Source organism: Paroedura picta, chromosome 4 (assembly GCF_049243985.1).
Source record: "Paroedura picta isolate Pp20150507F chromosome 4, Ppicta_v3.0, whole genome shotgun sequence".
Taxonomy (NCBI): Eukaryota; Metazoa; Chordata; class Lepidosauria; order Squamata; family Gekkonidae; genus Paroedura; species Paroedura picta.
The window spans coordinates 73,878,259-73,896,806 of record NC_135372.1 but is presented as its reverse complement, the minus strand read 5'-3'; the positions used below and the strand labels follow the sequence as shown (position 1 = coordinate 73,896,806).

The window sequence follows — 18,548 nt, the reverse complement described above, 5'->3', positions numbered from 1 at the left end:
AATTAAGGGCTAAATGTGCTCAGGATTTATTAATGGGGAATCAGACTTGAAAAACAGGTGAAGAATGTTCTGTGATAAATAGAATGTGATGGTGCTTGTGATGAAGAGAGCTTCTGTGCCTTTCCATTCAAGTGTCTCAGAGTGCTGTTGTAACAATCATTTCCTAAATTTCAAAATAAATAGTTTTAAAGTACTGTTCATCTATTTAAATCTTCATAACCAATTTTAGATGTAAATCTTGTTCTAACTTGTATTAGATGTAACCTGAATTACTAGACCACTGAGATTAGCCTCAATGCTTTTAATGTAGTACCCTGTATATAGATGGTGTATATTAATCAGGGCCAAAGCATAGGTTGATAAAAAAAAACTTTCCCCAGTTCCAACAAGATTAGGAAAAGATTGCATTTGAAGTAGGGTTGGGCGCTTTGGTGTTTAAAGCAGCTGTTCGTGCCTGAAGCAGCCAGCACTGCCCTGCAGCGTGGTGGGGGGTGAGAGGAGAGGGAAGTCACGGGCACCAGCATGCTGGCTGGCGCATACACACAGGTGCAGGGCTCTCCATTCATGCCCGAAGCAGCCAGTGCCTGCGCCTCCCCCTCCCCCTCCCTCGCACTGTGGTGCTGGCCGCTTCAGGCGCAAACAGCCACTTCATACACTGAAGCCCCCAACCCTAATTTGAAGGGCTACGATGAACATTCCAGCATATATAGTTGAGTTGATGAGTTTGTAGTCTGCTTTCTCAGATTATTTGTTGATTGTCATTTCAGTGGCATTTTCTAGTTGGGATTATCTATGCTTTGATTTGTCATGTACATTTGTGTGCTCCAAGAAGAATATCAGTTTATCATGGGGGAATTCTATCTGTCCAAAGTTGGAATTTCCAAATAACAGATACTAAGTAATCAAATTCTGTTTTACTACTAAATGAGAAGTTCAAAAGAATTTTCTCCCATACTAATATTAATGATGTAAAGGGTATACACTTTTAGCTTTACCTGTCTCATAAGATTGTTGTGACATTAATGAAATGCAGAAAAGAAGAAAACTTGAGAGCCTCTCTACCCTATCCATAAAATCTTTCTACATACTAGGTTCAATTGTTTTTTTTTAGATGAATGATATAATTAGGGCCTATTAAGCACAGGTATTTCCCTTCACTTTCACCGCATGTGTCCATTCGGTTTTCTTTATCATTCTGGATTTTTCGTCTTTCAGTGCGCCATTCACTTTCGGGTCACTGTTTCCCTGTGTTTTCTCAGAGTGCTTTCCTGTCAGTTTCCCCTTGCTTCACTTTCAAGCTGAAACTTAAAATTTAAAAGATTCCCTCAGATTTCCCCCCACTTTTTTGTTGCTCCTCTTGGCACATATTGGGGCCATTCCACCCACTATGAACATTCTACCATCTTTCCCTCTTCATTGGTGAACAAGCTCCATTTTAGCCTCATTGTTTTAAGTTCAATATTTTTTACCAGTGGTGTGAGTCTAGCAATATGAGATTATCACTGGTCTCAGATTACTGAATTAAAAAAAAATAAAATAAGGGGAGTGATAAAAAGAACTGCATGAGCTGCATCCCCAGGACAAAAAAAGGGAAAGGATTTCAGTGTTGCATGCAAACAAAATAAGGAGGGTGATTGTAAGCACAAAATTAAATTAAAATGAGATGTAAAGAAAGAGAGATAGACACTGGGATGAGATGCTTTAGTGAACAAAGTTTTTTTGGGGAACTATTTTGACAGTCTCCAGAAGTCTAACATTAAAATGGAGGCTGAGCCACATGAACTTTCTGCAAACTGCTGAACTTAAGAATCGCTTGGGATTGATCTACTTAGAGAACACAGTTCGAACTGCACAGGACAGCAATTTAAAGATTACAATCAGTGTGCAGGATCAAATTACATAATCACAAAGTGAAAACTATGCAAATTTGCAGGATGTAAAAAGCAGGAACAGAATCCAAAGCCTAAAAATTGCAGAAATATGTATGAGGGTAATGGGCCTAGGTGAATTTGACCTATTCATTCAGTCTGTCAATTGCCAATGAAAACTTGTGCAAAAGCTTTGTCATTAAATCCAGTGTTCTCTTATGGAAGATCAAGATCAATATGCTGGTAATGTGCTTTTGATACTGTAATGATACAAGGTTTGTGCCTGGGAAACTGAGGCTTTGCAAGACCCACTTGAAAGAAGCCACATTAATAGCTTGTGCTGACCTCATAAAATTCAGTCCTTAGAGTAAATGTTAGATTGATATTCAGGCATCTAGATAAATGGGTCAGACTTCCATGTTGAGTACAAGACAGGACCCAGGAATTCTTTGCTGGATGATAGTCAAAGCTTCTTTATCAAGCCAAGCCTTTTCCATAATGTCAACGTTTTGATGCTCATTAGTGCTGAAGATTCATTTAATGGATTGAGCAAAACTTAAATATAAGTATTCTCTTTGAAAAAATATTTCCAAAATCAACTTTGCTGTAATTGATGCATAATGTAGAAACTAGTGTTGCATGTCCCCAACATTTTAGAATGAATGCACATTTTGTTCATTCAAGTTTTCTGCACTGTAAACTAATTTCCTCATGAAGACATAACTGTGCTTCATAGATGAATGGCAGTAGTGGATAATCCCTATGACTAAATTAAAATTTGGCCTTTCATAAGCCCTATGAGCATTGCTGCTAGTGGTGCTTACTTTAAATGTCATTCATAATAGTAAGTAATATTAGAAAGTAACAACTTGTTAACAACTTGTTAACAACTAGCTTATCTAGTTAGTTTATTCAGATAAGATATAAACATTGCAACTAGAATAAATGTGAGAAGTTGCAAAGTAATGAAATTGAGAAATTTACAGTAAGACCTCTGCTTGATTAAAGGCAGAAGATAAAATATTAACAACCTTTTAAAAAAAGTAGTTATAAGCCAAAGCAAATATAAGATATACAGAAAATAAAATGAAGATGTAAAGACAGATGCACAATGTGTATAAATATTCAATTACATTTACTTTAGGGAATTAAAATTGGCAAGCTTTAATGTATGCGGATACTTAGCATCAGTGAGAATACAGTTTAAAAATTGGCTCTCTAAAGCTAATACAAAATGCTTTAGAATGGGAAAACTACTCAACAGTCTGTTTTTATTGACATGTCAAGTGATTTTCATGTGTTGTGCCATAGTGTTTTCATAAGAAAATTGCCTGATCTTGACTGATGTAACTCAATCCAAGTTTGAAAGCAGAATTTTCATGTTCACTTATTTAATGCCTTTCTATTATTAAATGCAACTTGATTTCAAGGACTGTTGCTCAGATTCTAAAACATTAATCATGCCATGCTTTTAGAGTATTTATTAGAAAAGGTGAACTAGGGTTGCCAACAATGGTCTAGTAATCAGTGGGAAACTGGGGGCAGGGAGATGGAGGGATGCATGGTGTCACTTCAGGAATGAACTCAGAAGAGATGTCATACTTTTCTGGAATTTGCCAGAAACTCTATGGCTTTCTAGAGATTCCTAGAAGGGCATAATATCATCACCTCTAGGTTTTTTAATTGACCCAACAGTGCTGTTTTTTATTATTTATCTCCCACCCCTACTACGGTCAATGGTGGGAAGTGTAAGCTGCTGGGTAGGAGATGAAGGAGCCGTAATATGTTTATCAGCATTGTTACTTCTTAAGTTACATTTAAAGACAGTAGTGCTTTAGAAAACAAATCCCAGTTATTGTAACTGGGCATCACACTCCATGTTTATTGCTAAATCAGAGATCAGTCAGAGTAGCTCAGCAGTGGAATAGGCTGCTTAAGGAGGTGGTGAGCTGGAGGTCTAAGTAGTGACTGGACAGAAACTTATGGTTGACTTAGGCAGATCCTGCATTGAGCAGGGGGTTGAACTAGATAACCTGTTCGGCCCCTTCCAATTCCATGATTCTATGAATTTTTAAAATGTTAAAAAATATTTTGTCTTGGGGTGCAGGGCTAGAGTGGGATAGTTAATCTTTCCCATACTCCTTGACCTGATAGAAATTGTCCACTCCCCACTCTTCAGTAGTTTGGGCCCAAGACAAATACACAATATAGAATCGTAGAATCATCTTTAAATAGGACAGGGTCCTATTAAATAAAAGAGTAAGGCCACCTGGGGAGGAGTTAGGGCGGGCCCTGTCCAGGATAAAAACTCAGAGGGCCCAATCAGGAGCCGCAAAGCGGCTCCTGATTGGGCCCTCCGAGTGTCCATCCCGGGCCAAGCAGCCAATGGGGAGGCGCGCAAAGTGCCTTCCTATTGGCCCCACACCAAGACAGACTAAAATTCCATTCACCCAGCCCAGTCTGCTCCTGACCACCAAAGGGAGACAAGGTCAGTAGAGCTGCCAAGCGGGATGAGAACAGAGGCTTGGACAGGCTGCGCCAGCCCTTTTTGCCCCAAGGCTGTCCTAACTGTCATGTCCAATTATAAATTGCCTCAGAACCCTGACAGAGCTGGCAGGAGGCTGCAGAGTGCTCCCTCCCCCCCTTCAGGCCTGCTGCGAAGGAGCCTCTGACAGGCCCTGACTGAGGGAAGGAGGCCTTTCCAAGAGCAACGCAGGGGAGCCTGAGGGCCTTCCTTTTGAGGGGGGGGGACTTTCCCCTTCTGCCAAACAGTTGCCTGACAGGGAGGCCACAGAAAAGCCCCTTCTCACTTAAAATACTGCTCTGGTTGGGGGTTAGACACAGCCAAGCCATGTGTCTTTCTTCTTTGCAACTCTCTGCAGATTTGAGGCCACTGCACAGCGTTATTCTGCAGAGGAAGCTGGCTCTTTTGTCTCCTGTTTCATCTGCACAACAACCCTGTGCAGTAGGCCTCATGTCTTTCAATTCAACAACAACAATCTGTGTGGGAAGCCTTAAATGTTTCTTCTCTACCACAATCCTGTCCAAAGTAGCCCTTTCTGCCTGGGGAGCTGATCTTTATACTCTGCAGGTGAGCTGTAATTCCAGGAGCTCTCCAGGCCACACCTGTAGGTTGGCTACCCCTGGGTTGGAAATATTCCTGGAGGTTTGGAGGTGGGACTTCAAAATCGTACAATGCCTCAGAGTCCAGCCTTCAAAGGAGCCATTTTTGCCTGCAGTTGGTAGGGAGTGGTGCAGGAGTGTCCCTCCTGGCCTATGGGTTATGGCCAGCCCTTATCAGCAACTGTTTGTATTCTGGGGCGTACCAGCATCAGTCCTGTGAGTCTGGAAAGTGCAGGAAGATCTAAATAAATATTTACAGCCTGAAACTAAATAGAGAACAAGTAAATGTCTGGAGACACATCGTAACTGAAATGGTAACTGGCAAATAACCTTGGCCTGGCAAATTAAAAAAACAGTATTAAAAACCTTACTAAGGTCAAGACTGCTGTGCACAGACAGTCTTCCTCTTAGGGTTGCCAGCTTCCCTGTGAGGCTCGCTACCCCACCTCCCTGCTATGGGGAGAGAAGGGGAAGACGATTGGAAAATGCTTTGAGACACCTGAGGCCTGCGGGGTCACTGCGGCCCATTCCCAGTTCTCTCAGATCTCTCACAACCCTACATACCTCACAGGTTGACTATTGTGGAGAGACAAATGGAAAAGGTGTTTGTAAACCGCTTTGAGACTCCTTTGGGTAGTAAGCAATAGGGTACAAAAATCCGTTCTTCTAAGGAGCAACCATGAAAAAAGCATGTGGGCACATAACATTTTAACAACAGTGAAAATATGGGAGACAGAAGGAACAGGGTAGACACCTGTGTACTGTGACTACCCTATGTGTATTAGGGCAGAGGGGCATTTCAGTAAATGTGGCCTAATTCACACAAGAAGGGAAATGACGCAGAACTGGGGGGAATTGGTTGCCATGTAATCTTCCCCTAAGAAGAGTCTCCAGTCTGATTTTCCCTTCACATATCTGAGGACTTGGCTCTGGAAAGCTCATCTGTAACCACTATGCCACAATTCCCAAAGGTTAGTCCTCTCCCACAATCAACGAACATTCCACACCACAGGTTCTTGACACCCATATCTCCACACCCATGGCCTCATTTGCCACCATGCCACCACAACCACCACAACCTCCCACACAACACACATGACAACCCCATGCCCTTACAGACTGGACAATTCCTCCCCTTCCTCTTCCCACTGCCAAGCTCTAGCGCCCGTTGTATTCTTGGAGACAACGAGCTTTGCCCCTAGTATAATAATAATATGCATGCACCTGGCCCAGCTTGGCTGATGGCAGCCATGGCAAACACAGGAGTGCTTGAAAAATCAGCGTTCCCTTGCCATGGGCCATTGGAGGCCCTAAAGTGGGCCAGGGCTGGGAGGGGGCCGGACAGATGCTGACATCATACATAAGTGGGAATTAGACCCACTGTGATGCAGGCGCCAGACCAGCCTTTCCTCCCCATACATAATTGGTCTAGGAGAACCATGTTGTAAACTGTTTTTGCTATCCATTGAGGAGAAAATTAGGGCATTAATGAAATATTTAAATATTTATCTATTTCATGTATAGCCTACCTTTCTTGGTGAGTCTCCAGGCAGATTACAAAATATAAAAATAATAATGCAGTCAGCCAATAAACAATTGTTTAAAATTGAAATAGTGGAAACATTTTAAGATGCTTGCTCTACATTCATAGGCATCTGGGAAGGCTTTTGCCAGCTCCAAGATCTCTGTGGGTTGTAAAATAAAACAGTTTTAGACTAGATATGTGTACATTTATTTCACTGAAGACAGAAAGATTAGTCTTTTTGCTATGGTTGTTCAAGAAAGGGTGAGTGCTGTGCTATTGACACATTTTATGTACCCGATTATTTTCTCACAAGAGAGATCATTATAAAATGAGGCAGTTGTTTGTCTAAACAGGCTTTTGAACAGTATCAAGCACTGCCCTGCTGTCCTTTTCTTACACACTGTGACAGAATTATGTACTGATGTAAGGCAGGTGTTTCACGACCAAGCCATAATGCATTTTCATTCCAAAACCTTTGTGTTGTTTTGTGCTCAGAGTTGTGCCATTGTTTTGACCCTCTGAATGTTACATTTATTAGCACTACAGCTGAACTAGGAACAGGACACATTGATCTGGAGTAATTTCATTGAATTTAGTAGAATGCTTCCAAGATCTCAAATTGGAGGTCTCCAGTCTTTAAATCAGCTGAACTGTATTTTATAAGCAGCTGTATTTTCATTCCAGTATTTCCTCTGTAGTTTGCCTAAATGGCAGAAAGTAATAGCATATCATATCAAACTGTTGCTAAACTTTTTAGATTAATCATTAATATAATTTTATCCAATAGCCAAAGGCTGGCCACCATATACATTAAACTCACCAGGTTTGCAGATAGTTCTATAATGTTATAAAATAAGAATTAAAAATATAATAAGCCAGGCATTGAAAGCACTGCCTGTGCTTGTGCAGGCATTATGTGTAGGGGAGGGAGGGGGAGGAAGAGAGAAAACAGAGTTCAAGTGGCCTATTTGATTGCTGTAACAAAAGGTAGCCTGAAGGGGAAAGGAGCGAGAATGAAGGGCAGCTGAGCTCCAGCCTGAACAGGGTGGAGGGAGACCAAGTATGGCAATGACAAGAAGCAGAATGTGGGCATGAAGTGCCATGGAGGAAAGGAGTAGAGGCAGACAAAGGAGGAAATGAGATTTTCCATCCTCCATGAGTCCTTGCATTAATGTTGAATGAATTGAGTACTTTCATAGTTGTATCATCATTGTCCAATTGTAAGAAGACACCAACACTATGTTAGTACATGGACCTATGAAACTTCCACAAAAGCCAGTCACCAACAATATCAAACAGTGCATTAGAGAGAATAGCAACGCTTCTACTATAGGAGAATAACTGAGAATAACACAATTGTCTTAGATTAGCTAACTGAGCATGATGTAAATGTTGGCAGAGTTTAAATACCATAGCACTAAGCTGCTTAAAAGAATACAATAGCTCTATTGTGAAAAGAAACATGTAAAGGAAGGAAGGAGAAAGTCCTAGCAATCATGATTGTTCTCTATTCTGTGTTTATTCTGTTTTGGAGGCAAGCAGGAAGGAAGTGTGCTCAAAGGAGCAGGAAGTTAACCAATAAGGACATAGGAGAACCATATTTAAAAAATATCAGTAAGTTCCTAATCTATGATAAATGCATGTCTCCTCTCAAACAGGATATTTTTCATATGCTTTTAAATCATGCAAATTATAAAGCTCTTGCGTATTCCAAAAGGAGTAAAGTTACTGCATGAGAGTAGCTAGATTCAAATTACTCAAATCTAGCTGTTCTGACTACCCTCTGCATGATAATGTTTATTTCTTAGTAAGGATCAGCCAGAATGATACTCAAAACCTCTTGATCTGTGCATCTCTTTTGGTGAGTGGCTAGAAGCTGTATAACAGAGGAAAATAGAACAATAATCCACCCTCCACCCCATCCTCTGGCAGACGACTACAGTTATCTTTGCATCAAATGTGCAACAGTCTAATTCTGGCCTTGCCTGGCTGACCCCTGCTCTGTGTTTCAGCAGCCAGCCTGCCTGTTCTTTCTTTGTTCTCTGTGCCTGCTAGCTGTCTTCACAGTCTCGCAGCCTATTGGTCCTCTTGCTTTTGGTTTCTGCATCCTTCCTTCCCCCATTATCCCAGTTTCAGCTTCTCTTGGGTTAATATTTCTTGGTGGGAACTCAGGCCCTTTACGCACCGGGATCTTTGTAGCAAATTGGTTGCTGAATGAAAAATCGCCATTTAAAATAGTGGAATTCGTCGTTATGCATACCTGCCTTTGTAGTGGAATCCAGTTGCGTTTTGTAGCGTTTCCCACAGGCTTCCGGTCTCGGCAGAAATCGCTAGAAAGGAAGCGCTATTGCCGAGCTCATCCCGCCCCTGGCCGTCAAGCAGCCAATGGGCAGCCGTTAGCATGCTCCCAAACAGCCCCTTTCCCTTTAAGAAAGGTTTTTTTTTTAAAAAAAAACACCCATTGTAACGAATCTGTGTAGATTCGTTGCAACGGAGAGACCCATCCAGCTGCCTGGGGTGTTTGAGCTATCGTTTGATCGTTAACACGCTGCCTCCGAGTGAAAAAAAAATATCCCCCCCCCTCTCACGGGCCCGATTTTCGGCTGAATGACTGTGTGAAATGTGTGTGCTTAGTGACTGAAGCCGGGGAAGCCTCTAAACTGAAAGAGGCTCGCTGGTGCGTTATCCCCGCTCGCTCGGAGAAAAAAAAATGGCGAACAGTTCGCCGGAAGTTTGGAGGACAGGCTCAGGAGGAGGGACTTTGAAGAAACCGCAACAATGTTAACGCACAGGTCTTTTTCGCTAGTGTTGCAGATTGGTTGCAGGAGTGTATCGCTTTCCGGAGGGTGAATCCACTTTTGGGGATTTCCCTGAAAGCGCTACAAGGAAGCGCTTTTTGCAGATTGGATTCAGATGTGTGGCAGATTGTCGACGACGTTGTGCAAAACAGCAAATCAGTAGCGTTTTCAATTGGCAACCATTGTGCTATTTTGAAGGCGTGCAAAAAGCCTCTCAGTGTTTCAAAATGGTGAGGCATCCTCCAAGACATGTTTGTATCAATGAATCTGGGCCTCAGTTTCTTTTAGCATTTTCCCCAGCTCAGCTCAGGGGTGGTGGAAGCAGACAGTTTTGTTTAAAAATAGACTCCAGTGCTTCATCTTCAGTGGTGGACTCGTGTATAAAAGGTCTCTCCATTAGTGCACTACTTTCAAAAACAGAAACAGCTCATGCAAACAAGATCCATCGTATCTATGGGTTCCTCTTAATATTTGGGAAACTGGCTGGGGGGTAGAGTGGGCTGGCCACTTGCCGCTCAGCTACCCTGCCCACAGATGCGGCTGGCTCCTGGAGCCACCATGTCTGTGATGCTCCACCGCTCCACCCGGGTGGCAGTGGCAGATTACAGCTGTCGGCCACAATGGTGAGGATGACCCCCTGTGGCAGTGCCTCCAAGGAGGCGCCTGCACCACTGTGGATGAGCTGTCTGTGGTAGAGAGCGCCGCCACGTGCCACCGCCGTTGAGGAGGCAGCGGTGGCAAGCCTGTCATACCGTGCAGCGCAGCCACAAGGCTGATCGTTGCCGCTGCACAGCGCATGTGAGAGGCCACACCAGTGGCAATGCTCAGGAGCCACTGCCCGTGAAGAGCCCTGGGAGGGGCTGCCACCCTCAACCATGCGATGACCCAGGAGGACTCTCCACTTCTCTAAAGACCTGCCTCCCCCCCCCCCTTTCTGATGCTAGCACCCGCTGCATTTTAGCCTGTAGCGGGCTTGAAGATTAGTGCTTATATAAAACTGAAACCTCTCTCAAATTCAATGAGATAATGCAACTGTTGCCAGAAACATAAAAAGCCCTATGCAGAAATGTCTTTATGGACTATTCTCTTTTGCTGGAAAAGAAACTAAGTATTCTGGTTGGATAGCATCCATGCCAGACTCATATCCTTGGAATCCCTCACTTTCAGTGTCTCTCTGCTTCCTACTTTCTGGGAATCTGAAATTAGACAGCACCATCACCAGTGAGATGGGAAGTTTTCCTATCACACATAGATGTTAGAAATAATTGTGTTCAGATTAGAGCATTCACATTTCGAGATCTGAACACAATGGAAAAATGGGCAAATGAGAACAAGATGCAATTTAATAAAGATAAGTGTAAAGTTCTGCATCTGGGTCAGAAAAATGAAAAGCATGCCTACTGGATGGGGAATACGCTTCTAGGTAACACTGTGTGTGAACGAGACTTTGGGGTACTTGTGGATTGTAAGCTAAACATGAGCAGGCAGTGTGATGCAGCGATAAAAAAGGCAAATGCCATTTTGGGCTGTATCAACAGGGGCATCACATCAAAATCACAAGATGTCATAGTCCCATTGTATACGGCACTGGTCAGACCACACTTGGAGTACTGTGTGCAGTTCTGGAGGCCTCCCTTCAAGAAGGACGTAGATAAAATTGAAAGGGTACAGAGGAGAGCGACAAGGATGATCTGGGGCCAAGGGACCAAGCCCTATGAAGATAGGTTGAGGGACTTGGGAATGTTCAGCCTGGAGAAAAGGAGGTTGAGAGGGGACATGATAGCCCTCTTTAAGTATTTGAAGGGTTGTCACTTGGAGGAGGGCAGGATGCTGTTTCTGTTGGCTGCAGAGGAGAGGACACGCAGTAATAGGTTTAAACTTCAAGTGCAACGATATAGGCTAGATATCAGGAAAAAAATTTTCACAGTCAGAGTGGTTCAGCAGTGGAATAGGCTGCCTAAGGAGGTGGTGAGCTCCCCCTCACTAGCAGTCTTCAAGCAAAAGTTGGATACACACTTTTCTTGGATGCTTTAGGATGCTTAGGGTTAATCCTGCGTTGAGCAGGGGCTTGGACTAGGTGGCCTGTATGGCCCCTTCCAACTCTATGATTCTATGATTCTATGATTTTTTTTGAATGAACACTATTCAGGTCTCTAATAGGCACTGAATTAATGGCAGAAAAGCCAGATGGCAGTCATGCATGTATTTCTGATCATCTCAAATAACTCATCCTCAATTTGTTCAGAATGAGCTGCTGAATTGCAGAGGTGATGAGCTGATTTGAATGATTCATTATTCTTGTTTTTTTCTCCAATATTGAATATTCTGAAACCTTCCTGCACAATTCTGCTTTACAAAATCCCATAGGAAAAGTTGTTGTCTGATTTCTAACCAGCTAATAGTCTAATTCAGCCTTTTTCATGAAACCCTGGCTGAGAAAGCCTGGTCTAATGTAGTAGTAGGAGTCCAGAACAAAAGAACTTTCTGCAGTATTAAATCCAGCTTCATTGCATAGTTGGACCACCTTGAAAGGTCTGGAAAAAGAAAGTGGCACATTGGCCTTCTGACTTCTACAGCAACAAATCAGTTGCTTGATGTACTTTTATTGATGTTAACTGCCCCATGCCTATTTCTTGGAAAGGGCAGCCAAATCATCATCATCATCATCATCCATATTACTCTTGCGCATTCTGTTGCCAGAGTTTAAATATGCAAAGGTCAAAGCATCAAACTGCTTAGAAGAATAAAATAGTTATATTGTGAGGAGAAACAAACTTCGTATAGAAAAAGAGGGAGAGAGTCCTGTCTAACCATTCCATTGTCTCCATTCAGTCTGTTCTGGAGGCAAGCAGGGAGAAAGTATGCTTGAAGGAGAAGGAAGTCTCCAAATGAGTCAATCAGGACACTGGATGGCCTATTATGCCTGGCCGCCGAAACGGCGATTTCGGGTCACATGGAAAACGTGGAGGGGAAGAAGCGAAGCAAACCGCTTATGCACGGTACAGGACGCAACGGCGACAAAACCCAGAGTAACCGATTATGCATGCGGTGACTCTGGCGCCGCTTCTGGTTGCGCCCAGAAGCTCTGCTTTCTTCCACGTTTCGCTAATGCGGCTTTTTCAGTTGCCTGCACCAAATCTGCAGCCGCTTGCAGCCGGCGCCATGCGTTATTGGTGATTTTAGGCAACGCCATTCCACCCCAAATGTGGACCTTCCCCTCCATGCATAATGGGCCGATAAGAGTATTTGAAAAACACCAGAAAGTTCCTATTCTAAGCATGCTAAATACACATCTCATCCAACACCCCCTGCAAGGTATTCTTTATATGCTTTTGAATCATGCACTCTACAGATCTTACATATTCCAACGCATACTTCACTTGGCCCTTTCTGCACTGGTGATTTCCCTTGCTTTTACATTGCAATTTCCCCAAATTGTTTTTTGTGATCTGCTCACCCATCACACTAAAAAGGAAACTTATTCCAGATTTAAATTTCCTTCTGTATAATTTTTGCTTGCAGCAATTTGTTTTCTGTCTATTTCTCTTGTGTATTTGAGAGCACTTATGTGGCTACCCCCTCCCCTTCCCAGAATATGAGTTTAATCAAAAAGCAGATGTATTGTTGGATTCCCCACTGCTGCCCATTTCCACCCCTTTTCCAACTTCTGGCTGATGCTTCTCCATTCAAGTCTGCCCACATTTGTCTTGTTCTTACCACTAAATGCTGGCCGGGAAAGGGTGGGTGCAACATAGGTAATTCATCCTGTAGATAAAAATCACCACTTCTCCCTCACATATTTTTATCCACATAGCATTGGGGGAGGCCAGTATTAGATTGGCCTGGTTCTCCAGATTGTTCCAACCTATGCCCAGTTATTCATCTGCTCCTTCTGCCCATCCAGTAGGCCTGTGTGGGGATAGTTTTATTTAATCGCCATAATTGTGAGCAAGTCACTGTTTATGGGTTTTTTTCATGGGGAATTTTAATGGTTTTAATGTATTGATTTGTATTGAAATATTGTAAACCGCCACAAGCTGGTTTCCAAGAGCGGCAGCCATACAAATCAAAATAATAACAACAACAACAACTACAACAACAATAATATTTTGTGGTTGGGTCCAGAAATGTAGGTATTTCTCAGAAATCACCTCTTCTGCTGTGTTCAGGTGGAGGGAGTAAAGGAGGGAGGAAGCATGCCAAAGGAGCATGGATCCCTTTTTGAAAAAATGTCCTGGATACACATAATAAAAATGCAAGCCTCAAGCACTGTTCATCCCTCCCACCATCTACTACTTTGCCACTTCAAGATAATTTCCCCAGCACCTCCACCCTCAGATGAAACAGGTTAGACAATTTGACAGTTTATCTGCCCCCAGGATGCAAACATCATAAAGTAACTGGGATGTGACAGTCCCTGGCATAAGCTGGTCAGTATCAAAGTTCCCTTTATACTTATGTTCCTGAGCTTCCTGTCTTCCTTTTAAAAGAACAATTTCATTTATCAGTCTGGATTGACTTGTGATAGTACCTGGAAAATAACAATGTGGAAGGGTCATGTACTTCATAATTCTGACTATAATTATTGATAAATGTCATGTTGCTGTAGGAAACACCATGGGTTTCTCTGGATATGGAATACTATCTAATTCTGGATAATAATGCAGGTTAAAAAGCTTAGAGAGACGTGCTCGCTTCGGCAGCACATATACTAAAATTGGAACGATACAGAGAAGATTAGCATGGCCCCTCACAAGAAGAAGAAGAAGAAGAAGAAGAAGAAGCAGAAGAAGAAGAAGCAGAAGAAGAAGAAGCAGCAGCAGCAGCAGCAGCAGCAGCAGCAGCAGAAGCAGCAGCAGCAGCAGAAGCAGAAGCAGAAGCAGAAGCAGTAGCAGGACAAGAATGTTTGGAGGCTTGGGGGAGGAGGAAGATGAAGACAGGGGCACAGGAGCAGGAATGAGGTGATGGCAACACATGGAACCATACAACTAGGTATTAGGGTTGATGGAGAAGGACTGAAACAAAACATGCATTCCATTTGCTGCTCCAAAACTTCTTGCCACTGTCACTGCTGCCTGTTCAATGATGGACAATAAAGGGGAGAATGAAGCGGGAAGCATTGAAGATGTTCTTTCTGTTTCAACTCTCTCCCAACATCCTTGGCTGACTGGGCAGGTGATCTTTAGAGGGGTTGGGGAGAGAGAAAGAGGAAATGGTGTGGGGGTGTGGGGGTGGGGTAGAAGGAGGAGAAATGGGGCTCTTAGACAGTGGGGGGGGGGAAGGAAGGGAAAGAAAAGATCAATGGGGAGAGGGGAAAGAAGGGAAGGAAGAGAAAATGAGGAGAGTAGATGGGATTCCCTTTCCTTACAAATATCATGGATCACTCATTTGTATAATCCGTAGCTTCATTTCTTCCATCTCTGTCTTTAACAGAACATATATGCACTTTATTCATTCTGACCAAACTTTATTTTTTGCTTGTCTTCTGTCTATTGTTTCCTGCAAAATTGTGCATCTTGAAATATCCTTTACCTTTCTCACTGGTTTTAAAGGGTTTTTAAAAATCCCAATTATTTCAGATAATCCTTTGCTAAACTGCTGGATCTGATCTGGACTGATTGGTTTGCCATGTTTGGGCTGCCTGGTATACTTGGATTCACTTGTTTATGCAGAAAGAGATAATCCTGTGGACATCATTAACTTAAGGTCTTTTGAGGTTAAGCTAACAGGAGAGAGGATAGGATTGCTAAATTTTGGCTGGCTTTGGCATCCACTTTCTATTTCTACTTTATAAAAGGAAACATTCTTGTGGCACTTTCAACAGATTTATGGAACCACAAGGTGTTAGTCTTTGGGGCCACAAAGCTGATTCTCTTGCTGTCTACAACAGCAAATTCTATTAGTAAGTGGTCATGAGAATCTGCAAGAGGATATCTGAATCATGTCTCCTTTTGTATTTCCAAGAAGTAAATTGTTCCACACTTCACTATTTATTTTTGCACTTGTTATCCCTAGCTTATGGTACCCTCTTGCCTCTTTACAGATCTTTTGCTTCAAGAAATTGGTATTACAAATGGATATAATAATAACTAATGTGCATTTTGTTACCCCTCTTCTAAATTAGTAACGTTATACCATTTATCATCTCCAGGTCCATGTCCTATTCAAGAGAAAACAAGCAACAACCATTTGTTTAGCTTATGTTGAAAAGCTACAGGAATTTTGATGAAGGAGAAGGGGGACATTTTCATTGTGATTCTGTAGGTGTCATGAGTGTGTTTTACTATTATACTGAAGGATTTTTTTGGCCTAATTTTAATTTTGTACTTCAGTCTTGTGGCACATCTGAACCATGATAGGTTCTCATTTTCAGCGTGAATTCCAATTTTCATTTTTTGCTGTTTTTTTCTTTTAAGAACTGCTTATATGATATTCTTTTGTATTGTATTTTAATGTATGATGATTTAAAGAAAAACACCCCAAAATACCCATTTACTGAAGAAGAAGGAAGAAGGAAGAAGAAGAAGAAGAAGAGTTGGTTCTTAATGTTGCTTTTCCCTACCCGAAGGAGGCTCAAAGTGGCTTACAGTCACCTTCCCATTCCTCTCCCCACAACAGACACCCAGTGGGGTGGGTGAGGCTGAGAGAGCCCTGATATCACTGCTCGGTCAGAACAGTTTTATCAGTGCCATGACGAGCCTAACTCACCCAGCTGGTTGCATGTGGGGGAGCGCAGAATTGAACCCGGCATGCCAGATTAGAAGTCTGCACTCCTAACCACTACACCAAACTGGCTCTCTGTGCCTCTTGGGACAGGAGGGGGCATGGCAGAGATACACTATAAAAGAGTCAGTCCCACAGGAGACCAGAAAAAAATGCAGGGAAGAAGCTGAGACTCAAGAATGATGATGTCAACGACACAACCTGAAGGAAGGAGAGGGAAAAGAGTGGCTTAACCCCCATTCCAAGACTGAGACCACAAAAGGATTGGTGAAACTATCAGGAAACTATCACTCCTAACCACTACACCAAACTGGCTCTCTTTATGAACTTTATTCAAGAGTTTTAAGTGTTCCAATTCAATATGCAGCATGCAAACACAAATGCAAAATGATATCTCTGAAGAGAAGTCAGTAAAGTTAAAATAAATTAACAAAAAGAAACCTTTTAATCAGTATAATTTGCATAATTTAAAATTATATTCAAAATGAAGGTTTAGTTGTATTGTGATAGTGTGCACAATTTATTGACATTATCATAGTTTGTTTATATGAAAAGGGTGATTAAAACTGTCGGTTCAATGTTTGCCTCTTTTTGGATAAGTGCACATGCATGCTCTTTATACAACAGTTCTATGTGGGTTCTTAGGAGACTGCTTATATCAGAAATTTTCCCCTGTTGGCTGCTCATCCAGGTTTTTTTTTTATAAACCCATTAAAGCTTCTGAACAGATTAGTTCGGATTAACAAGATAGTTACCCCTTATGGCATGAGAACCACTAAAATTCTGTCTTGGTCTTTTTGAACTTTGGAAATGTTATCTGAGTTTGAGTTTCATCTTTGTGTGAGCATATTCATAACTTGCCTGCCTATCATGAGTGTTAACAGAACAATGAGAACATAATCTATTGCTAATAGGTCATGTGCTATCTTCTCATGCAGGGAGCAACATAAAGTAAAATTCAAAAACATAAGAGTATCAATGAATTACTTCAGAACTATAGGGGGAGAAATGAGTTACTGCTCTAAATATAAAGGATAGCCTGAGATCCAAAAACGCCCCCCCCCATTTTAAGAATATATGTTTTTGAGCAATCATTACATCTAAACATATAATCAATGTAAAACAAGTTGTATTTTTTGTTATTCCTTTCACTGTTCATGATAATTGGCGTGTGAACTTTTTTCTTTTTCAGTATTACTTTGATTCCTAGGTTTAATTGAATGGGAAGGGAGAGGGAGACAACATGTAAAGATGTACACACAAATGTTAAACTATGTCTAGAAATGCTTGTATGTGTGCTGTCACACATGCGGCCATAATATATTCAATGAGAGGCTTCTTATGTTTCTGAATGTGCTGAATAAGGCACAAACCGCTCCTGCATCATTTATCATAGAATGAAATGCCCACTGTGTTTCAAGCTGCCATTCTCCTTGGGGCAGAGTAATATTTGGAAAAAGATTTAATTCATGAATCAATTTGGTTTCCCAGTTTGAGCTAGAAAAGCATCTGCTCTAATAAAAAGGCTATTATAATTTGGCATGTTACTTGTTAGTTATTTGGAGAGACAAAACAATTTTTTAAATACAGTTTCATTATGACCTGAGTATGCATATAAGGATTGTTTTTCTGTTGAAGGAATTCCAGAATTATCGGCAGTCAGATTCAGCTATAAGAATTTCTACAGTCCTTCTCCAACACAATCCATATATTTAGATGTTAGAATAACATCTGTATGTACAAAAGTGTTGCCAACCTCGGGGGCTGGAGAGAGAGAGAAAAAGGATCCCTGAAATGGCTGCCAGGCACTTAAACTAAACAGATGATGGGTGGACCTATTGAGCTGCTAGGTGTAAATGACCAGCAGCTATTTCAAGGATCTATTTTGCTCCCCCACCCCTTCCAAATGGACAGAAACAAATAGAATTTCTGGAATGACTGCTATGCATTTAAACTCAAAAATGGAAGGGTGGACACATCAAGCTGCTAGGGTTAAATATATTTATAATTCAATTTATAAAACTGTCCCTCTCAGAGCTGGGCAAGAACCTAGGTGCACAGACATGAACAAGGGAACAATTCCACTTGTGGCATGCAAACTGAGCGCCTTATACATAGGCATGGCCAGGGGATAAGGAACGCTGCTCCAAAGACACAAGCAGGGTGTGCAGAATTTTCAGCCCTCATTCTATGAGGAATCAGATATGTCTTCCAGCCTCTGGTGATAACACACAGCCAGTCAGGCACTCCTCCTTTGGCAGCTTATGTCTGGCGTTCATTGCTCCAGAGGCTGTTGTCTGTGCTAGGCTTCTCATCTGGTGCTGGGCTGTGGCTCCTCTCCCTCCTGTGAATTAACACCACCCTCCATGCCCAACTCCTGACACAAAGTGTGGGCTGCTGAGCAGGGAAGCATTGCAGACAGCTGATTAGTATATTTGAATGTGCCTGAATGAAAGTCGGAAAAATCCAGGTCCATTCCGCACGACTTCTATGTAGCAGAAGGCTTGCAAA

The 18,548-nt window shown here is 42.1% G+C and overlaps 1 protein-coding gene and 1 non-coding gene across 4 annotated transcripts in view; both read left to right on the top strand.

Moving 5' to 3' along the window:
* The window catches only part of PDE4B (phosphodiesterase 4B), a 353,582-nt gene that overhangs the window by 114,582 nt on the left and 220,452 nt on the right, over positions 1 to 18,548 (top strand). The window lies entirely within an intron of this gene.
* Positions 14,002 to 14,107, top strand: LOC143836936 (U6 spliceosomal RNA). The gene has a single exon (XR_013230849.1). It is a non-coding gene; the product is annotated as a U6 spliceosomal RNA (small nuclear RNA).